The 25,000-nt window shown below is 41.4% G+C and overlaps 1 long non-coding RNA gene and 1 pseudogene across 2 annotated transcripts in view; one reads left to right on the forward strand and one right to left on the reverse strand.

The window, feature by feature from the left end:
• Positions 1-25,000, forward strand: part of LOC308308390 — a 319,469-nt gene that overhangs the window by 245,750 nt on the left and 48,719 nt on the right. The window lies entirely within an intron of this gene.
• LOC308308426 (protein NLRC3-like) lies at positions 10,097-24,288 on the reverse strand (annotated as a pseudogene). The gene is made up of 7 exons (XR_013963388.1): positions 24,164-24,288; positions 23,368-23,432; positions 19,637-21,371; positions 15,824-15,956; positions 14,592-14,705; positions 13,563-13,581; positions 10,097-10,688 (listed from the first exon to the last, which is right to left on the reverse strand). The product of XR_013963388.1 is annotated as a protein NLRC3-like (transcript).

Genomic DNA, 25,000 nt, shown 5'->3' on the forward strand with positions numbered 1-25,000 from the left:
GTTCCTAGAAAGCATCGGTGCCATTGAGAGAAGGACCGCCCTGAAGTCTTTGGACTGGTTCTGAAATGTATTTTTTAACTCCAATTGTTTTCACCTAGTTCATTAGAGGTAGAGTAAGTGATTTAATTTAATTCAAATTTGATAGTATTAGTTACTATAGAGCATTTGGTTCATATTTTGACTCCAGCCTTATCCTCTATGAGGAGAAAATAAAGCAGTTTCAGTTCAAAACTGTGAAAAGTGATGACTCACTAAATCACTAAACCATATAGTTTTGTGGGTGTCGTTTTTTTGCCCAATGAATGTTTTTCCAGCAAAACAAATGCTTGCATTGGATTCAGAATCATGAAATAACCTTAGTTTGACCCCTCACATGCTACTTAAAGCAGATATATTTTCCTGTAGTAAAGTCAATGAGACCCCTGGCTCCCACAAAGTTTCCCAAGGGAGTTGGGTTTGACAAAGTTCAGAGGTGATAGTAGACACTTTTATGAACACATCTATGAACACAGATTGGTCAAAGACTCGGCTAACATTCCCTAACTAAATGTTGTTAGTCTCTAGTATTAAGCAAAGTTCTCACTCGCTCATGCACGCGCATGCGTGCGCACACACACACTCTTTACCTTCCAGGGTGGGTGGGACTGACCGTTGATGGTTTCTCGTGGGCGCGGCTGCGGTCGGAAGCCGCGCCCCCTTCCCCCTCCTCAGCCAATGGTCTCTCTTGGGGGCGGGCTTGGTGGCGGTGGTGTAGACCAATCGTATGTGCTGACATTGCTCTCTGTCCCGCCCACCTGAGAGGACGAAGAGTGGGATGTCATTGATTGACTGAATACTTTTATAACGTCAGACTACATGGAGCGGTCCAGGCCATACTTGATTATGTTTTAGCAAAAATAAGTACAGTTATACAATAATGCTGACTAAAACAAAATGCCCAGAGGGTCACACTTTTTGATGGCTGGTGGAAGGGAGTTCCATATTTTATTGGCGTAACAGTAGAATAAATTCATCCCCATGTTTGTGCCAGATCTGGGGGGAAATGAGATAGTCGATCTACACTGACATTTTGTGAGCTTGTAAATCTGATATTTGAACTATTTAAAAGAAAGAAAAAAAAAATGCCTAAAAAGGTTTAGGTATAAAGTGTAAAGTAGATCCCCAATAGAGCCATTTTCAGTTCCAAATTGATCCCCTTTGCTGTTGTTTCGCCCATCTCTGAACACCTACTGCAGGGGTGGGCAACTTTGATGATGGCGAGGGCCAATATATTTCCACCTTCACTCCAGAGGGCCCCACACACCCACATCCCCACACACACCCACACCCCCATATCAGTATTCCGGTATTAACCTGCGGGCCGCATTAAAGATCCACCGTCACGCCCCGAAATTATTGCGACCGTCAGGTCGCAGTTTAGTTGCGACCGTCAGGTCGCAGTTGTATCAAAACCTCCACCGGCCGTCCGTCCGTCCGTCGGTCACACGTCACATGTCACACCTTTGCCCTACTCATATCTCCGCATCAGTATGACATCACACTGCTTGGTGTGTGCCGTCAGGGTCATTTGTGTACGGTGTGATGTCATACTGATGTCAGCAGTGTGATGTCATACTGATGTCAGCAGCTATGTCTCTATATATGGAGTTATATGTTGTTCGTGTCCAAATATGGGGCTTGTGAGGTCAGACTTAGTGAGATTCGTCGGTTATCTCCATATACGGAGGGATGTGTTGGTTATCTCCATATCTGGAGATTCAACCTTCAACGATTTTGACATCTTGTTACTAATCTGTCGGTAGATAATGCCGGTCTTATATAAGGGTCATTTGTGTACGGTGTGATGTCATACTGATGTCAGCAGTGTGACAGGAGATAAGCGACCAACGGTCGCTTATCTCCCGATTAGGGAGTCTTACTGGTATCAAAACCTCCACCGGCCGTCCGTCCGTCGGTCACACGTCACACGTCACACCTTTGCCCTGCTCATATCTCCGCATCAGTATGACATCACACTGCTTGGTGTGTGCCGTCAGGGTCATTTGTGTACGGTGTGATGTCATACTGATGTCAGCAGTGTGATGTCATACTGATGTCAGCAGCTATGTCTCTATATATGGAGTTATATGTTGTTCGTGTCCAAATATGGGGCTTGTGAGGTCAGACTTAGTGAGATTCGTCGGTTATCTCCATATGGAGGGAGAACCAGCTTATGAGCCGATGAGTTGTGTCAGAGTCGAGATCCTGCTTGCATCTAATCTGTCGGTAGATAATGCCGGTCTTATATAAGGGTCATTTGTGTACGGTGTGATGTCATACTGATGTCAGCAGTGTGATGTCATACTGATGTCAGCAGCTATGTCTCTATATGGAGTTATATGTTGTTCGTGTCCAAATATGGGGCTTGTGAGGTCAGACTTAGTGAGATTCGTCGGTTATCTCCATATATGGAGGGATGTGTTGGTTATCTCCATATCTGGAGATTCAACCTTCAACGATTTTGACATCTTGTTACTAATCTGTCGGTAGATAATGCCGGTCTTATATAAGGGTCATTTGTGTACGGTGTGATGTCATACTGATGTCAGCAGTGTGACAGGAGATAAGCGACCGTTGGTCGCTTATCTCCCGATTAGGGAGTCTTACTGGTAATAGTATGATACAGTAGGATACAGTTCACGTGGTCTTTTTTAAAACGGTCTGAAATCTCTGAATCAAATGATCCCATCCCCCGTAGCGCAGCCCCCTCCACTCGGAGGAGTAGAGAGACAGACAGGAGACAGCCTGGCCAGCAGATATGGGATTTATGGCTATTTGAAGTGAGCTGGATCTCTGAAATTGAGTACTTTTCCCACCACTGTTCATTAGAAAGGAACGGCTCCCTACTGTGAACCGAATCATATCGTTCATTTCAAAGAGCCGTTCAAAAGACTTGATTCGTTCGCGAATGTCACATCTATACTGGCCAGCCCTACGCAGTTCGAGCGCAGCTGCCCAACTCAGTGAAAACACCGTGTTTTCCATTTCAATGAATAAACATAAACAAGCATATTCCCATGAACAATGGGGAAGTAACAACCGGTAACCACCGGAAATATAATTTTTATATCCACAGATTTATATATAAATTTGTGTCTTTAGCTTTAGCTTTAGTGCTACCCCAGCTAGCCCTGTGGGAGCAGAGAAGAGAAGTTGTTTCTGAGCGAGCCTGCGGGCGATGGGAAGAAAATGTACATTGTGCAGACATACAGTAAGTAACAGTCAAATAATTAATTTGATTGGCTTATCGTGCATTCCCACAATGACATCAAAAAAATATTAACTTGTTTTTAAGATGATTTCTTAAGGTGACAGTAACCCTTAAGGTGACATAGTCCCTTTAACCAAGGTTCTTAATAAACACGTGACAATAAAAGATGGGCTGACAAGGATTCCCCCAAGAGTACAATCTTAATTTAACAATTCAGCAATAATAAAAGGGGACTTTATTGTATCAAAAGAGTTTAAAACAACAATTAATTATGGACGGGTACACATTATAGTGTATTACCCCTCAGGCCGGGGAACATGTGTATTGCAGTATGTACAGTATGTAGTACAGTAAAAAAAAAAAAAAAAAATATATATATATATATATATATATATATATATATATATATTTTTTTTTTTTTTTTTCTATGAAAGCCAAAGGTGTAAGCTATCAAATAGTTTTGGAACTTTGTTTCTAGCTGCTACAGAGGCTGAGTAATACGTTTTCCAGGAAAAAACAGCGGGTAATTTTCATATCGGACTTAGGCCTATAAGGCTTTTTTTTTTAATCGGACTTAGGCCTAAATGGGTTAAAAAGAGAATCTCTATAAAATGCAAACTGCAATAGAACAAAGGAAATAAGGGAAAGAGACTGCACTGCAGGATGGCAGGCCTTAGCCACAAAGGAAGGGGAACTAAAGGCCTAAGAAACACCAGGTACCCTGGCCTACACAACCACCTTAAAGTTGTACCATGTAACTTTTTTTATAAAACAAATCTTAAAATTGTCCTAACTGTTAAATCGCTAAAGTTTTAGAACACCCACTCCGTTATTTTCAGCTTCTGAAGCCTTCTCTTTATATGTTTTCTATGATCCTGGCCGTGGACCGGATTTCGCGCCAAAATGACATAATCTGCATCATCTGTATACGTTGTGTATACGTTGCCCAATCACATCGCCGATCATGCACACATGGTACACTACCGGCCAATCACAGCTTATCTGCTCTGGTCTCCAGGAAGCGCCTCCGCTTGGCTACAGTGTTTACCATGGTGAAGGATTTTAACCTCTTAATCCACAAATCCTGGCCAGAAAATTACGTTCTACCATGCGTTCTACCCCTCCATGGATTACTATCGGTCGCGGTGGTTTGCGGCGCCGCTCCGGTGGTCCGCGGCGGTGGTCCGCGACGACTCCGGCCGAAAAACGGCCGAAAAAAGCAATACCGCTACTGACCACTAGTTGAACTTACACAGTATAGCTTTAAAGGAGTAGTTCACCCCCAAATGCATTTGGGTCCCCATCCGGAATCAATGGGGGTAGATTTACTAAAATAAAATCATTGTCTTAGGAATACAAAAAATACAAAAAGATATTATTTTACTCAAGTCTCCATGGCGTGAGTAATCAATAGAAAAAAAGTCATTTTGAGGGTGAACTACTCCTTTAAGGTAAAAGCTAAGGCATTCAATAAAGCAGAGCATGCAAGGGAGGTTGAGTGCAAAATACCGACCAGTAAGAAGGGGCACAGCAATAGATACAATTCACAGCAATAGATATTTCTTGGGGGAAATACTATAAAGTTTAATGACAAAACCATTAAATACTATTAAAAAATAAACACCAAACAGAACAAAACGGCAGTGGCAGTCTATATCTACAACGGGAACACAAACACTATAAAAGAGATATATTACCAGTAAGACTCCCTAATCGGGAGATAAGCGACCAACGGTCCACAAATATCACAACCTCCACCTCTCACGTCATACGGGTAGCCATAGTTACACCTGGAATGTTGAATCTCCATATATGGAGATAACCTATGCATCACACAAAGTCTGACCTCACCAGCCCATACTTGGGCATGGACGACTTATATCTCCATATACGGAGATGGCCATATATGGAGATACGATGACATCACAGAGTCCACAGCTGATGATGTGGCGTGATGTCATACAATAAACAAACAAGCCCTATATACTGATGCGGAGATATGAGCAGGGCAAAGGTGTGACGTGTGACCGACCGACGGACGGCCGGTGGAGGTTTTCATAGTAAACTGCTCCCTGACGGTCGCAATAAATAAACAGAATAGTGACATTTACATTTACCTCTGTCTAATTAACGAATGATTGATCCTAGCGGCAGCCCCGACGGCAACCGTGCCTAGTGTGGAGGGCACCTAATGCTCTGTTAATGCGGTGCATTTCGGTCCTCTGACCTGCGCGGCAGTAGTGAGTTGGCGCCGTGATAGCGACAACAAATAGTAAAAAACTAGAAGAAATGGAATCTCCATTCCATTTCACTTCCATTACAGTTTCTATAATGGTTTCTGTTCTATTAGCTTGGATTCCCCATCGACCCTTACAGGTCCATTTGTACACTCTCAGAGTTACAGACCTGTAAGGGTCCATTTGGTTCTATTTGAACACTCTCAGAGTTACAGTCCATATGGAACCCCCTCAAGGACCCCTGGTGGTCCCTGGACCACACATTGAGAACCACTACTCTATGTGATCAGCAGAGTGGGCAGAAGCAATAGAAAATACATGATTCTCTGACACAAATGGGATTTTGCTGCCCCCTTGTGGTCACATTCACTAAATTGCTGGGGTTCAAGTAGTCAAGAATGAAGTTATTTTCAATCTGTCCTATAAATAATGGACAATAATAACAGATATTCTCTCAGGTTGTCCTCGTGACATACTACTGTATCTTGGGAAGATGTAGGCCTATTCATTTACGTATCATAATATGACAAATGTATGGTTCTATAAAGCAACAATGTAACTGATAATATGACATAAATGTATGGTTCTATAAAGCAACAATGTAACTGATAATATGACATAAATATAAGGTTCTATAAAGCAACAATGTAACTGATAATATGACATAAATATAAGGTTCTATAAAGCAACAATGTAACTCAGGGGTTGTGGTGGATGAAACAGTTCTTTACAGAGGTGTCCTGAGACCAAACAAAGTGATAACCACTGTTCTAGTCTTATTCATGAAGCATTTCCTGGGTGGTTGTTGTTGTTGACAATAACAAACAGCTGGTATTGTAATGAATGAAACATGTGTGTTGTTGTTGACAATAACAAACAGTAGGTATTGTAATGAATGAAACATGTGTGTTGTTGTTGACAGTAACAAACAGCTGGTATTGTAATGGATGAAACATGTGTGTAACGTACCTGTTTCAAGGTGTATCCACACACTGCATCATTAATGGACAACTTAGATCTATTAATTCCACAACTTAGATCTATAGATTCACACTCATTCCCGCTGATTTATAAATGACTGTAGTCTAGTAGCTCCACATGCTCTGTGTAGACTGAGGTATCCCATTGCCCGGAGGGACGGTTTGGTCCCTGATTGGCTAGTTGTTCATTCATTCATTCATTCATTCATGTTTTACACCACATCTGTTGTTCATTTAAAAAAGTATGAATTAATGAAGTTATAAAAGTTTTTTCTTTTTTGTCTGTAATTCTTAAAGGGTAACTCTGATTTGGTTCCATTTGTACCCTCTCAGAGTTACAGACTTAGGGGTCCATTTTGTAACTGATAATATGACATGAATGTAAGGTTCTATAAAGCAACAATGTAGCTCATTGCCAGTTGTAAGATATTCAAACTGGGTTAAACTGGTTATAATCTATATCAGAGCACAGGGCTCACAGCCCATCGACAACGTGAGATCTTGTAGATCTGCTATTTTTGGTGAATGTCCCCCCCAGAATAGATGCTGGGGTTCAAGTGGTTAAACATCAAGTATGAAGTATTTTCAATCTGTCCTGTAATGGAAACTGATATTCTCTCTAGTTTTCCTCCTGACATAGCCTACTACTGTATGTTAGGAGGAAAGATTTACATATTTATGTACCATAATGACGTAAATGTAAGGTTCTATAAAGCAGGGTTCTTCAACGTTTTCAGGCCAAGGACCCCTTGGTTGAGAGAGAGATGGATCAGGGACCCCCACAACCTGTCCATAGATTCCATATAGTTTCATTGTTTCACAGCACGATGTATATTTTGGATTCATTCATGTCACTTTGTGTTTTCAGATATTTAACCACTTGAACCGTCAATACTTAATACACTTGACCTTTCACTCTGTACTTGTTCTGCTCTTTTTCCCCTCTGCACCAAACCTCTTTGCCGAAAATAGCCGATCTACAAGCTCACAACGCCTCGCAGCGCGAGGCGTTGTGAGCTTGTAGATTCTGCTATTTTTGGCTAAAGTTCTCAGAATATGGACGCTAGGGACGGGTTCAAATGGTTAATATAAAAACAGAGAAAAAAAGTTTCTATCACACAAAGATTTGGAGGACCCCCTATAGTAACTCTGAGGACCCCCTAGGTGTCCCAGACCCCTGTTGAAGACCCTTGCTATAAAGCAACAATGTAACTCATAATATGACATAAATGTATTTTATTTTAATTATTTACAGGCGGTGACCAGAGACTAAAACGATGTGAGAATTATACTAAACAGAAATGAAAACGAACAGATAAACGTAAATATTATACGTAAATATAGAATATAATCAAAACAATCACAGCCTTTAAAGCAATGACTGTAAATAAGGACAGTAAAGAGTTTTAAATGTGATGTAAAGTGTGAAACACTCATCTAAAGTGTTGTTCCATTCCTTTTCTACCATTTGGAGTCCTTGCAGCCTGAACCCTCAAGCACTTACCAGCTGACGTCAGCAGGGGGCAGCAGTGGCTCAGTGGCTCAGGGGTAGAGTTGCAGTCTTAGAACACAGACGGTTTCGAAGCGTTCCCAGTTCGATACCAGGCTCCCCCAGAGTTAGTGTGGAAGAGTCCTTGAGCAAGACTCTGAACCCCTAGTTGCTCCCGGTGAGCAGGTTGGTGTCTTGCATGGTTTCCTCTGCCATCGGTGTATGAATGTGTGTGTGAATGGGTGAATGTAATGTACAATCTATGTACAAGGGCCTTGGATAAAGGCGCTATATAAATGCACTATTTACCATTTACGTTACTTAAGTCAGTGAGGGTGCAGGGATGACACTGGAATTGGGCCGTTGAACACAACTACATGTGGAGGTTGGAAGCGCTCCTGGGAAATCACTCAACAGTCCCTGTGTACCACCTGTTTCTAAATGTCACATAATGCAGGAGGCAGCGGGACGATCGATTGATAGATAGATAGCAGATCAACAAGCTCACTGATTGTACAAATGGAACCAAAATGGACCCTTACGGGTCTGTAACTCTGAGAGTGTACAAATGGAACCAAATGGACCCTTACGGGTCTGTAACTCTGGGCAGCCTGCTTTGGGTCAACCAGTATTAGCCTAGGGCAGAATGGAAAATCAACCCTTGTCTTTTCTAAGACAATTATGCAATTATGGATTTACTTCCAACAACTCTCAATTAGGGGGAAATTCCCATTGAGCGTGAACTAGGGTGTCCACCGATGATGGGGTCCTTACTCTTAAGACCAAGTCTGTGCAACCATGAGGAATAAGCAGTTGATAATAATATAGAGCTATTTAACATGCACTGTTACTGAACAAACACTATATAGCAATGATTACTATCACAATATAGAGCTAATTAACACTGTTACTGAACAAACACTCTAGCAATGATTACTATCACAATATAGAGCTAATTAACACTGTTACTGAACAAACACTATAGCAATGATTACTATCACAATATAGAAGCTAATTAACACTGTTACTGAACAAACACTCTACAGCAATGATTACTGTGTGTGTGCGTGCAGCGTGAGCACAGAATAACCCTCACTTCAAAAATTACATTATTGTTATTATTTTTTTAATTAACACAATTGTATCAGCATTTAATGTAACTTTGGCACAATTTAAATACAATAGCATTGTAAGATATTAGTAAAATACATGAAAGGTTGGAAATAAATGTTTTACATTTTATAGGTAAAAAAACAAGGATTTTCAAAACACTTCATTGGAGTTTCCATTATCAACAAAACTTTACAACATTCATGTTTAAATGTTCTAGACCAGATGTTCTGTGGTCTGTGGTCACGACCCCCAAAATAATATTTGAACTGGAGACCCCCCAAAATAATCATATATAATCAGGTTTGAACTGGGGACCCCCACCCTGACAAACTGTAAATTTTAGGAGTTGACACATTACATTTGGTTAGACTCAGTTCCACGTTGCGAGGCGTTGTGAGCTTGTAGATCTGCTATTTTCACAATATTTGCCTCTTTGTTATTTGACAATTTGTCCAATGTTTGACCAGTTTATAGTTTCATTACTTTTAGAAGTGCTTTCATTGTCACTTCACTGTCATCTGGGGACCCCCTGGGGGTCCCTCTGGTGGTCCCCTGATGGGGGTCCCTCTGGGGGTCCAGACCCACAGGTTGAGAACAAACCGTTTCATGTCAATCTGAGAAATTTGTGCCAGAGACTCAATTTTTACAAAATTCCTTGTTTGAAAATAGCAGATCTACAAGCTCACAACATGCTACAGTGTGGCGCGTTGTGAGCTTGTAGATCTGCTATTTCATTCATACAGTAAATGGTTAAAGTGGTTACTCTGATTTTGATGCTATATACATGAATGTTGCTGGGACCCCCTGGAACCCCCTCAATGACCCCTGGACCCCACTTTGAGAACCACTGTATTCATGATCTATAAATCTGTACAATATTAATGTTTAAATGTGTTAGACACACAGAGCCCCCCCCCGCCCCCCCCCCCCCCCCCCCCCCCCCACACACACACACCCCATCGCAATGGAACCCAAATCATATTGATTCTGTAAACAACCCCGCCAACCACCACACCTGTTCCTGATTATTACATTATGATACAACACCCTGTCTGTCTGTCCTCACACCCTGTCTGTCTGTCTGTCTGTCCTCACACAGAGACACAGAGGAGTCAGGCATTAACCCAAAGCCAGCATAGAGAGGTTCAGTGAATGTGGTCTGGACGGTGTAAAGAAGTCTCAGTGTGTTGAGGACACTTCATAGAAGGACAGAATCCCACCAGGACAGTCCAGATACACTGCTACTCTGTTGGAGTCAGAGGGACGAACAGGAAGGAAAGTCTCCTTACTATTGTGTGTGACAATGTATCTGTTACCAGGCTTAACATCTTTACAGTTCAGATTCCAGGACATTTTATTGTATCCAAGCCTACAGTCATCACCATGTCCTTTCCTACTGATTCCTCTGTAGGTCACTCCTATATGAACCCTTCCACTGCTCTCTACCTCCCAGCGTCCAGTCAGACCCTCTGTACACAGAACATGGCCCCGTCCATCAAACCTGTCTGGATGATCAGGATATGAATGAGGCTGTTTCACCCGAGTCGCCTTCCGGTTGTTCTCCGACAGAGAGAGGAATCTGCTTGCTGTGTTTGTGTCCAGTGTGAGACGATGTGAATCTGATGAGAAAACAACACAGTAAACATTGAAAACATCCCTCACTGAGTGACACGCACGCACGCACGCACGCACGCACGCACGCGCACAGTAACAATGTAATTATCAAGGTCAGTTGTGATGTTTTTTGTTTTGTTTTGTTTTGTTTGTTATCTGTGTTTTGTTTTTGTTTTTGTTTTTTTTTGGGGGGGGGGGCTGTTACAGAATCAATATGGTTTGGTTTCCATAGCGATGGGGGGGGGGGGGGGGGGGGGGGGGGGGGCTAACACATTTAAACATGAATATTGTGAATATTGTACAGATTTAAAGATCATTAATACAGTAGTTCTCAAAGTGGGGTCCAGGGACCCCCAAGGGTCCCCAGCAACATTAATGTGTATAGCACCAAAATCAGTGTAACCACTTTAACCATTTAGTGAATATTTGAAAATAAATGAGCTCACAACGCGTTGCATCGCGATGTGTTGTGCACGCACGCACGCATGCACGCACACGCGCGCACACGCACACACACACACACACACACACACACACACACACACACACACACACACACACACACACACACACACACATACACTTTCCAAACATGTTCATATTTTTCATACAGTAATTTAAAAAAATAGCAGGTCTACAAGATTACAGCACGGCACCAAGTGATGCACTGTGATCTTGTATCTGCAGACCTAATGTGTTAAAGGAGTAGTTCACCCCCAAAATGACTTTTTTTCTATTGATTACTCAGGCCATGGAGAGTAGAGTTCAATAATATTTTTTGGTTTTTGTCACATTCCTAAGACAAAAATGTGATAACAATAAATTTACCCCCATTGATTCCGGATGGTGACCCGTTTCGAAACGGGTCACCATCCGGAATCAATGGGGGTAAATTTACTCGAATCAAAATGTTGTTCATTTGAACCACTTTATCCATATTTTACACGTTGGCTATTTAACATCTGTGTCATTTTAGATTAGATCTTTATATTTAGCAACAAGGAATGTCAGAAAACTCTTTTCTCCATATTCTAACCTGTTGTGATTTTACCTAAGTTAGCGCCCCCTACTGTACTTGATCATACTACAGCATTACACAAAAGTACCTAAAGTAGCAGATCTACCATCTCCAAACATGGTGTGAAGTAACACGTTTGGAGCACAGATGTTTTCTAGCTCTAAATGTGTTAAATAGCCAACGTGTAAAACATGGATAAAGTGGTTCAAATGAGTGTAATGCTGTATTAAAAAATTGCTGGGGACTCCCTGGAACCCCCTAAGGACCCCTAGGGGGTCCCCGGACCACACTTTGAGAACCAGTGCTATAAAGAACCATCAACCACTTTAACCCTTCATCGACCGGTGTCTCCCAGGGCTCTATACTTGGTCTGCTCAGTTTCTCCCTCCACACTCCAAGATAGCCGATCTACAAGCTCAAAACGTGTCGTAGCATGATGTGTTGTAAGCTTGTAGATCTGCTATTTACGTCCAACATTGGGACGCAGGGTTTAAATGGTTAATGGTTCAAAGAAGGTTCTTCTGAGGAACCATTTGTGCTTGTGAGCTTGTAGATCTGATATTTACGGTGAATTTTCACAATATTAAGACATGTCCAACATTGGGACGCAGGGTTTAAATGGTTAATGGTTCAAAGAAGGTTCTTTGAGGAACCATTTGTGGTTGTGAGCTTGTAGATCTGATATTTTTCAGAGCCCTGAGGAACTCCAGTCAGTGACGTGGGTTTAAGTGTTTAACATATAAAATACATATCATTAAAATAATGTTTTATTAATTAAAATCAGTTCCTGATTGCAGGTTTAATTAACCACTTGAACCCTGGTGAACCTATTCTGTATTCATAATTATAAAACAGCAGATCTTCAAGCTTACAACATGTTGCAATGAAACAAACACGACAGACAGACGGACGTTGTGAGGTTGTAGATCGGCTATTTTCACTGTATTTAGACAGTTCTGTTTTAATGCATTTATTTTTGGGGGAAATGTTCTTCATTTCAATACAACAATGCATTGATAAAAAATGTAAAAGTACTGTAGTTGTAATTTATACTTTTTTATACTTGAGTATTTACTCGAGTAAATACTTTGTCCACCACTGGTTGTCAGGACAGAAAAATGTCCAAACATGGAATAAATTCCTTCTCAAGACATTTCCTCACTAATGTGTTTGTAAAGATGTCTAGTAACACATTTCAAAAGGTTGAAACTCCCCTAGGGCAGCGGGAACAGCCACGCCCACTTTTCCTGCTCGTCACAAAGCCTTGTTTTGTGTGAGAATCTATATTTGTGGGAGCGTGTGAAATTAAAAAGTATCTTTATTAGTTTGTTGAATCCTAGGAGACACTGCTCCTCAGGAGTCCAGATCACCTGGAGGTCCTCTGGTTCCTCCAGAGGTCCTCCTGGATGGAGTGGAGGAGTGGAGCAGGACTAGGGTGCACCTCACCTGGGTAGAGGGGAGCATGAGGTCCTGGGCTGTTCCCCCTCTCCCCTCTATGGATGTGGTCAGCAACACCACACTTCTCAACACTTTTTATCTGCTGAATAAGAGCTAAGCCTGTTGTCACTTCACACACTGATTGAACTGTGTTTTAAATGGTCTCTCTAGGGGGTCCTGAACCTCAGTTTGGGAACCACTGCCCTGGAGGGGCGTTTTATTTCAATGTTTTGGTTTACTAAACACCTTTAAAACACATTGGTGAAGGTTTTTATAATAACCTCTGAATACAGGGAGGGAGGGGCCAACATAATATAACACATTTATACAGTATAAAATGTCAATGTGACGGACAGACAGACAGACAGACAGACAGACAGACAGACAGACAGACAGACAGACAGACAGACAGACAGACACTCACATCTTGTAAGGAGTTGAGGTTTAATCCAGTGTTCTCCTGAATGATTCACACTGTAGGAAATAGAACAACAATGAATCAATGTCTGACTTTCTAACACACTGTCTCCACTACCTGAGTTCTGTTCCTGTTGATATCACGCGCACGCACGCACACACACACACACACACACACACACACACACACACACACACACACACACACACACACACACACACACACACACACACACACACACACACACACACACACACACACACACACACACACACACCCCTAGAAATTATTGAACATAAACAACAGTAAACAAATGTTTCTGGATACAGATCAAGTCGCCTCCATATTCGACAAACTATCATTATGTATATTAAATCTATGTTAGAATATAGGATACTATCACTGTATCTATGTTAGAATATAGGACACTATCACTGTATATTAAATCTATGTTAGAATATATGACACTACCACTGTATATTAAATCTATGTTAGAATATAGGACACTACCACTGTATAATAAATCTATGTTAAAATATAGGACACTATCACTGTATATTAAATCTATGTTAGAATATAGGACACTATCACTGTATATTAAATCTATGAATAGAACCATGGATCATATAGGATCAAATGATCGTCTGGCTCTAATTGTCCCAGAGTAAAGACTGAACTGGTAAAAACAGTGTTTTGTTTTAGTGTCCAAATCTCTTGGAATGACCTACAGCTCACACTAAAGATCTCTTCTCCTAGAACATGGTTGGCAGTTTTTATTTACAGAGTTCCATGAGTAATATCGATATCGAGGTATTAGACAACGTTAATAAGGCCTAGGGACAAAACTTGAAACTTACTCTAAACATATTTTTTAATTGAAGAATCCCCATCCCACCTGGCCAGCCAGTTCAACATTGTAAGGGAAACACTGCACTAACCAACATGGCCACAGTCCAAGTCTACTCACTTCAGAGTCTCCAGTGCAGCAGAGAGCTTCTTCAGACCAGAGCCTCCTAAGTGGCTGAAGTTCAAGTCCAGCTGTTTCAGATGGGAGGGGTTGAAGGTCAGAGCTGAAGCCAGAGAAGAACAGCCTTCCTCTGTGAGCCCACATCCTGACAACCTGCAGAGAAATCCATATTTAACAAAGTGCTGTTGATGTTCAAGTAAAGATCCACACAGAGCGAAAACACACTATTTATTTACCTCAGGATCTGCAGTCTACACTCTTCACTCTTCAGTAGAGCAGAGAGTTGGTCCACTTGTGATTCCTGCAGGCAGTTGAAACTGATGTCCAGTTCTCTCAAATGGGAAAGATTAGATCTGAGAGCTGAGACCAGGATGTCGAATCCTGTCTGTGTGATGTTACAGCCAGCAAGTCTGTAATTAAAGATTGCATATCTGGATTGATTATCAGAGTTTTGGAGGAGGGACCAAAGATATGGAAAGAACAGACAGGCAGGAATAATGTGAAGTAAATCATGGTCATCTTCCAACAGTAAGCTAACTGACAGGAAACAGGAAGCAGCAAGTTAACAACAGATGATCCAGCAAACTGACTGAGAGAGGACAGACAGACAGACAGACAGACAGACAGACAGACAGACAGACAGACAGACAGACAGACAGACAGCAGGGCAGTTGCCAGGTATACAGTAGTAGATGGTAATCACATATATTTATTAAAGTACATAATATATAAACCAGTAAGACGCCTAAGGGCAAAAAAGCGGCCTCACCCTAAACGGCGCGGTCGTGCATGATGTATCTCGCACGGAACGGAATTCACTTGCAAGTGTGATTCGAGTTGCGGTTGGACAAAATATAGACAAAATCTGTTCCGAAATATGGATATGACTGATGTCTGACATTATAGATGTCTTGATGTAATTTGACTAAATGAAACAGACAACAGGCTGCTGGTGATGGTAGGCTGGGGTACCAGCAAACCTTCCAGTCTGTGTTTACACCAGTTTGACACTCAATGATTGTGTACTGGACGTGATAATTCCCTAGCAGCCATGATGGATCACATATTGTATTTACTGTACCGTATCATTGTGATGTGATTCCAGAGTGAGGACTAACCAACACAAACTCTGACCGTATCATGATTCTAGTCAGTGTGGGATACCATGATGTCAACATAATGCACACTCCTCTTATTATAATCAAACAATAAATAATAAAACAGAAGTAATCTAAATAATGCTGGTTACTTAATCTGACCTCAGTATCTCCAGTTCACAATGTGGTCTCTTTAATCCAGCAGAGATGAGTTCCATGAATGAATCCTCCATGTTGTTATAACTGAGATCCAATTCTCTTAGATGTGAAGGATTAGAGCTGAGAGCTGAAGCCACAATTTCAAAGTCTGGCTCATTTAGTTGACAGCCAACAAGTCTGTGAATGTAGATTACCGGTATGTCAAATCAGACACATTAGATCAAGTTCATACAGTTGATTAACAACGAGAATGTAAATCTATTTGGCCATAGGTCATAAGAACAAGGAACCACTACATGTAAAAGTGAAAGACAGATAATCTGTATACTACAGTTTTTAATGTGCTCTGAACTTGTTCTATGAATTAATGTATTAATTCCTCATGAAAATCAGTAAACCTAGGTAATGACCAAGCAGTGTTAATTTTGACAGCAACTAAATCATATCATCTCAAGTGTTTAGTTGAATTAATATTATAAGACTAAATCTACAGTTGATTTAGTCGACTAAAATGTATCTTGGTTCGCTGTGATGACATCACAATACCCGATTTGCTCTAAACTTAAAGGACAACTTTTTACAACAAGGGTTCATATTTTAGATTGAAATTAGAGAAAAGAAAAGTTGAGTGTTAAAATGTTTTAATTTACTTTCTGTTCTATCGGTTGATCATGTTCAATGTGCTAAACCGTGGGGGCATGCATACGCATGGGGGCATGCATACAAGCGGCTAAATATGTCTTTTCAGACCCAATAAGCCAGCCATTTCTATATTGATATTTACAGTAACACTTCTAGCCCCCATAAGTCATATCTACCCATGAAAGATTGCATTGCATCTTGGGAATGGGCTTATTCTGTGTAAAAAGACATATTTAGCCACTTGTACTTATGCCCCCAGCCACTGAAATCAAAATTTTAAAATCTCTAAAACGGTAGAAAGAAGTACAGGTAAATGAAAACATTTGAACACTCATCTTTTATATTCTTTAATTACAATCTAAAATATGAACCCTTTGTTGTAAAAAACTAAAGTTGTCCTTTAATGCCGAAAATAGCTCATTTACATCTATCTTGTAGAATGGCTATTTTTGGAGTGAAAACCACGCACAATGAAGCATAAAATGACTTGCTTTATAAAGGGGAAGTTCACCCAAAAAATGATTATTTCTATTGTATACTTGATGTGATGTGTGAAATAAAAGGATTTCTTTTTTTATGTGTCTAACCCTAACCCTAACCCTTTACGGCGAATGAAGAATCCAAAAAGGAAGACAATATTTGAGATTAAATGAAGTAAATGGATGCTGAGATTAACACATGAAAACTATCAAAATGACCCACTCCAAAAAAAGGCTCACAGTTTGATGTCAAGTGTCTTAACGAGCCATGAATCCCTTTGTTGAAAACACGTTCTGATGTTGAAAAAAAAACTAAAAAACACATGAATGTCATTCGTCATTCGAGATCATTTTGCCTGGAAATAGTTTAAACGTTTATGAGTTTGATTTCCTTTTAGGTGATCCAAGATTTTGTCACACTGCTCCTCCTCCCACATTGGGAATGGTGGCATTTTGCTATGTTTGCTATGTTTTGCTAGTTTAATTGACATGAATTTCAAGCGACAGCTCCCATTTAAGTATTTTTCTCTCTGAGACAGTAAGGGCTACAGTTACCACACTGGATTGAGAGGTTCACTGTACAGTGGCCTGTGGAAGAAATCATTATTACACCAGTGGTACATGATCTCTGGTCTCCTGGATCCATGAGATAAAAACTATAGGTGTTTAAATGAATTAATTCTAAGGTGGACTGATGCATGATTCTGCATCGATGCTATGACTAGGGATGGGTATCGAGAACTGATTCTTGTTGAGAACCGGTTCCCGGTGGATCGATTCCTTGGAATCATTAGCAAAATTCCTTAACGATTCCGCTATCGATGCCTGCATATGCGCGATGACATCACACGCGCGACACGCTGCCTTGTTTTGTTAGACCGCAGCCAACATGTTGTCTAAGCAGAGCGTTCTAAAGTCTGGCTGTATATTTCACGCTAGTTTTGATAATGAGGCGACAGCTTTCCTATAGTCTGAAAGCTGAAAATCGTGTTGCAAGCCGCGACTCAGAACACAGTCTCACGTGCACACATAAAAGGGGGCTTAAGCCCCTGCCCTTTTATCCATCTGTAAAAAGTGTCCTTTCCAGACCATGAATGCAGTGTTTTACTATGGTGAAAGAAATACAAATGCCTTTTCCGTGTAGGGCTGTCACAATTATGACATAATCGTCTAATCGCAATTATTTGACATAATCGCGATTATTTTTCATAATCGTCATAATCGTTTCCACGTATTTCTTTTAAAGTAAAAAATTGTGGAAATAGCAGATCTACAAGCGCACAGATGCGACCTGTTGTGAGCTTGTAGATCGGCTATTTCCACTATCAATGTTTTTTTTATTATAAAGTACAAAGTATAAAGTTGTCAAATATGTCAGTAATTTCTTTGTATATTTAGGCTACGACAAAAAAAAAACACAATTAAATTGTTAATCGCAATTATTTGAGTGACAATTAATTGTCTTGTAAAATGTCATAATCGTGACAGGCCTATTTCCGTGCCATACCTGAACGCAGCTCCTGAACTTGAATGCAGCATCTTATGTTGAAAGAATTGCCCTCTTTTAGAAATGTCAGCCCCTGCCTCCCTAACATTCTCTGCACGTCCCTGGCACACACAGCTACATGCACACGCAGCAGCAGGCAACAGCCACACTGTTGCTTAATGTTTTCCTTGTGTCGTCTCGTCAGGTTGTCTTGATCGGATGCGCTAGCATAGGCTAGGTCTAGGATAACTAGTTTGTGTCATGGAGGACGACAGTTTGTTTCCAAAGCCACGGTACGAGCGGTTTTAATCCCAACAGCAACATTAAAGGAGAGCCCAGCCCAGTAACGTGGAGGAAGCGATCTGTACACTTTGCCATAAAAAGGTGCCAGTCAGACGTGCTGCTAATACAACAAATCTACAGATCCACCGCCCACAATAATATGCCGAACTGGTAAATAAAACGGCAGCAGACAGTCTAACAGCAGCTCGTCTAGCCTGTCAACGCGACGCGTTCTGAGCTTGTAGATCTGCTATTTTCAGAGCGCAACACCCAAGCGCAACTGGGTCGATCGCTTTGCCACTATAACATTTTAGTCTTTCTTGATGTTCAAAAAGCAATTAAATTGCCAATTTTCTTCATTAAGGAGTACTATCATAGCGGTATACATATAATGAAGGGGGAAAAATAGACGATATATTTGTCAATCACAATTATTTTGTATGATCATTAATCGTCTCCAGAAAGTCCTAACCGTACCACTGGCCACTATTTTTTTAACATCCCCCCCCCCCAATGAGAATTGATAAGAGAATCGATAAGGAATCGGATCGATAAGCGGAACCGGAACCAGAATCGGAATCGCTAAAATCTTAATGATACCCATCCCTAGCCGTGACATAATTGAATATAGACCGTTAACATTCATTATATTTTTTAATTAGTTTCGGAAGGCAACGTCACATTCAACTGTATACTCATTTCTGGTATGGTCCGTTGTCATTGTGGATAGTACAGAGGACTTGGGTTCTCCTGTTCTGTGTGGCACCATGTTCCTTGTTCACTGTTGGTGTGTTTTACCCAGCTTTAATAGGACTAGCCTTTATTTACACTTTCACACGATACCACCAGTCGCTATTTGAGACCTGACTATTATTGGATATTTTATATTAACCATCATTTTTAATTGTACTTTTAGATGTGATGGTAGATTGATTCTCTTCTAATGCGTTTTCTATTCGCATACTAACCGAGCCTTTCTGGTGTTCCGCACGGCTGGGACCAGGTTAGGTTTCCCTCCAGGTGTTGTTGTGTTGTATTTGTCCAGGTCCAACTCATCCAGAACCTCCTCTGACGTCAGCAGCATGTGGGCCAGAGCTGAACACTGACTCTCAGATAGTTTTGTCTTTGATCTGTCCCCTGACTCCAGGTAGTGCTGGATCTCCTGATGCAGTGAGTGGTCGTTCATCTCCATCAAACAGTGGAAGATGTTAATGTATCTGTCAGGAGAGATACTTCCACGCTCACGTTTTATCTCCTTCAGGTTGTCGATGGCTCTCTGGATGCTCTCTGGACTGTTCTGTGTCTGACCCAATAGGCCTCCCAATAGACTCTGGTTGGACTCCAGTGAGAGGCCATGCAGGAAGCGGAGAAAGAGGTCCAGGTGGCCATTCTTACTCTTCGTGGATTTTTCAAAGGCTCTCTTCAGGAAGTCATCCAAGGAACTGACATTAACTCCCAGGAATGTCTTCAGTACCTTCCTGTTCCTCTTCTTGTTCCTCTGTGTGTAACAGTGGAACAGGTAGACTGCAGCCAGAAACTCCTGGATGCTCAGATGAACAAAGCTGTAGACCTTTCTCTCAGATTGAACAGTCTCTTCTTTGAAGATCTCTGTGCACACTCCTGAGTACAGCGAGGCGTCTTTCACATCAAGACCACACTCTTCCAGGTCTTCTTGGTAGAACATCATGCTACCTTTCTCCAGATGTTCAAATGCAAGCCTGCCCAGCTTCAGAATAACCTCCCTGTCAGCCTCCATGAGCTGCTGTTGATTCACATCATGGTACTTCTTCCACTTCCTCTTGGTCTGAACCCACAGGAAGTGGCTGTACATCGCAGTCTGTGTCTTGGGCAGATTTTCTGTCTCGTCTGTCTTCAACATGTCCTCCAGAACGGTAGCGGTGATCCAACAGAAAACTGGGATGTGACACATGATGTGGAGGCTCTTTGATGTCTTCATGTGTGAGATGATTTTGTTGGCCAGCTTCTCATCACTGAATCTCTTCCTGAAGAACTCCTCCTTCTGGGGGTCTGTGAAGCCTCGTACTTCTGTCACCAAGTCAACATATGCAGGAGGGATCTGATTGGCTGCTGCAGGTCTGGTAGTTATCCAGAGGAGGGCTGAGGGGAGCAGATTCCCCTTGATGAGGTTTGTCAACAGCAAGTCCACTGATGATGTCACTGTGGCATCAGAAACAATGTCATTGTTGTTGAAGACATCAGAATCAATATCAATGTTCTTGAATTTCAGTGGAAACCTGCTTTCATCCAGACCATCAAAGATGAAGCCAACCTTCCAGACAGCGAGCTGCTCTGCTGTGACCTTCTTTAATTCTGGGTGGAAACGATGGATCAGTGAGAGAAGACTGTGCTGCTCATCTCTGACCAGGTTCAGCTCCCGGAATGAGAAGGGAACCAGCAGAATGACATCTTGATTTTCCAAACCCCTTGCCCAGTCCAGAGTGAACTTACGCACAGAGAAGGTTTTTCCAATACCAGCGATGCCCTTGGTCAGAACTCTTCTTTTGGGTGTCTCTCTGCCAAGGAGGAGGGGCTTAAAGATGTCACAGCATTTGATTGGTTGGTCATGGAGGGTCTTCTTCTTGGAAGCTGTCTCTAGCTGCCAGACCTCATGTTGGTTATTAACCCCTTCACTCTCTCCCGCTGAGAGGTAGAGCTCTGTGTAGATGCTGCTGAGGGAGGGCACTTCAGTGACGTATGTCACACGATCAAGACGGTTCAAACCGACCTTATAAACCTTTAAATACTCCAGCGGACTGACACCTGCTATGAGAAGACAATGAAGACATGTTAAACATGTTAAAGTTAATTTATAAATTTACATGTAATATAGCATACCATTAAAACTATTTCTTAAATACCCTCCAGAAAATCTACAGTTTGTCAAAAATTAGGGACAACATAAAGAAAAAACAGATAAATAATCAATATCATTGGATCATTTGTTTCTGTCTAAATGTATATGTTAATCATCAGTATTTGGACAGTGATACAGGAATACAATGTGGACATTTAATCTGATGATGTTTTCTGCTATTAAAACATTAATTAATTGATATGAAATGTTAATTAGTGTAAAATGTGTCCAGTCTTACTTTGTTCACTGGTTTGACTGGATGTCTTCTGTTCAGGTGTGGTTCTGAGTCTCTCTCTGTGGAGATGAACACAATATAATATAGATAATAGATAGTTTAATAACTTATATTATTTAATTAACCACTTAAAACCTATATGCTTTGTCTTTCAATGAATAGTCCCGATCTACAAGCTCACAACGCGTTGCATCGCGACACGTTGTGAGCTTGTAGATCTGCTATTTTGAAACATTTAGAACTTTTACATTTGGTACTTTAAGTAGATTTTGATGCCAATACTTTCATACTTTTACTCAAGTACATTTTGAATTCTGGACATTTACTTGGAGTACATCTACAGTGCAGTATTGATACTTTTACTTAAGTACAAAATGGGAGTACTTTTTCCACGTCTGCTTTCAGGCAAACAAAATGTTACACCTGTGATACACACACATCAGGGCTGTTTGGTGAATGGCACACGATATTATCTCCACTGTGTTGTGTCTTATAGTGTGTACATTGTAATGGATTAACATACTGTGTGTGTGGAGGTCCAGGTTCACTGAAGTCTGGAGGCATTCCTTTAGACTTGTCACTCTTCACAGACACACAGCTGGGTGTTGGAGACTCTGGTCTGTGGACAATCATAAACATGTTTCTATAATTATCTCGTCAATAATAAAAAGGTTAGTTTGTTCAACATGATTTATTGTTATTTCTCGTTATAATAAATGTATAATAATTAAATATGAGAAACATTATTGGGTTCTGGTTCCTCAACATTTCTGTGAAAAGGAAAAACATCAAACTAGAAAGGGACGCTCCACAGAGCGCAAACCTCCACCAGGCAGTGTTTTCCACTGCTTAGTATCTATTATTGGTATGGTTGATACCAACATTCTGTTCTTAGTATCTATTATTGGTATGGTTGATACCAACATTCTGTTCTTAGGAAGGCAATCATCAAAGTTGACATTATTTGATTTGGTATAAAATCACCTCTGGGTAGAACACAGCCAATGTATTCTGTGGATTTATTTATGAAAGGATTTTGTCACTCTAAAATATTAAGAGCCAGACCACGATCGATGTCTGTTCAGAAGAGTTTGATAAAAACTAAATGATGTGTTGTTTTCTGTGTATTTTACATTCTGACCTGGGATCAGTAGAGTGGTGTCCATCTTTGAAGTGAATAGGTTTATGCATGGACGCGTCACTCTTCATGGAGACACAGCTGGGTACAGGAGACCCTGCTCTCTGCTGATGGACCCTGAGAGAAACAGAGGATCAACATGATTTTAAACAGGTGTTGACATTAAGTGTTGCCCCTGGTAGGTAAATAAAGCTTTCAGGCCAGTGTAGTTTGCTTTCAGGTTGCCTGACGGGGCAAGTGCTCATTTGAGAGGGGACGCACCGTCTATAAACAACACCAGATATCTGTCTAATCACTTGAACGAGGCCAGAGCGCGTTGTCTTCTGGTCTGTGGAATGTAAAATAAGAGCACTGTTTACCTATAATGTGCTGGTTTAACTGAACTTTGCAACGCAACGGCGCAGCAGTCAGAGAAACAACATTCCCCTGGTCAGCTGCTGACTAAACTGACCCTCGATGACGATGTGGAAGTTTATCTGGAGCTCTTTGAGAGGACCACTGCTGGAGAGAGGTGTCCTGTAGCAGAGTGGGTGGGATACCTGTCCAGACTCCACATCTGTTTGGTGACTACTATAGAAATACTGTGTACCGATTTGCCTTCAGCCAGAAACACACGCATGCATGCACTTTCAAGTATAATTTCTTCCTCGGCCTAATGGGAAAGTATGTGCAAAATTTCACAGAAATCACACCCTGCGTTCATGATTTGTGGCATTTTGTTCAAAACGGAGCACTGCAAACTTTAGAAGCCAATCTTGCCAATCAGCATGGAATATGAATAATTTGACAAATCAGTTTGGTTTACTGTCAAACTAATTGTTCTGCAAAAGTCAGCCTCCCGGTGGCGCTATGACAGGCCGATCTGAAAAGATTGTCCAGAGGTTCTGCTCTGACATCCAGGGAGTGTGTGTACAGTTTCGCTGCGATCGGGCAAACGCTGCCGGAGATTAGCTGTTCACAGACAGACACATAGCCAGACAGAGAGACAGACAGACAGGCACACACACACACACACACACACACACACACACACACACACACACACACACACACACACACGGACGGACGGACGGACGGGATGCAAAACAGTCTCTGCCAGTCTCCTTCAGCCTCGTGAGGACTAGTGCTTTTCTAAGTACCCAAAGTCGCAGGAATTTTATACATGTAGGTCACTTTGTTGTGTTATATTGCTGTGTCCCTTTGTTGTGTTATATTGCTGTGTATAATGTAAAGGAGGATTCACTTACTCTGTGTGTGGAGGTCCACTGAAGTCAGGAGGTGCCCATCTAGAACGGTCACTCTTCATAGACACAAGGCTGGGTGTTGGAGAATCTGCTCTGTGGCGTTTGGCAGAACACTGACTTACATCCATCTCTAGGTCTTTATTAAACCTGTCATGGTTACAGTCAATGAAATAGATCATCTCTAGGTCTTTATTAAACTTGTCAGGGTTACAGTAAATGAAATAGATCATCTCTAGGTCTTTATTAAACCTGTCAGGGGTACAGTTTGATTGATTGATTGATTGATTGATTGATTGATTGATTGATTGATTGATTGATTGATTGATTGATTGATTGAAGAATTTACTATAAGGTTGCATAAGACAGTTTCATGACAGTACAAATCACTGGTACAAGGTCAACTAAAAGGAGATCCTAGTAAGCTTTACGGCTTATTTACACAGGAACCACTTAATTTATCTCATATAACATTGAAAGACAGACAGACGCAAACTACCACAACCACAGGTGGGTAATGCATGCAGTTTACTATGACACAGTTCTAGCCAGTGGAGCCTGACTCATAATCACCAGTAAGACTCCCTAATCGGGAGATAAGCGACCGTCAGGTCGCTTACACAAACTTTAGAAGGCAATTGTAGCCAATCAGGAGGGAATATGTGAAATGGCAAGTGCTGGGAATAGGGCCATGTGAGAAATGTGGGGTGGCGGTTGTGGTTTGGCAGCCAAGGAGTGTGTGTGCAAAGTTTGGCATGGATAGGGGCAACGGAGGCGGAGATACAGTATGAGTAGGGCAACAGTGTGACGTGACGTGACGTGATGTGACGTGACGTGACGTGA

This window comes from Nannobrachium achirus (genome assembly GCF_963921795.1).
Source record: "Nannobrachium achirus genome assembly, chromosome: 23".
In the NCBI taxonomy this organism is placed as follows: Eukaryota; Metazoa; Chordata; class Actinopteri; order Myctophiformes; family Myctophidae; genus Nannobrachium; species Nannobrachium achirus.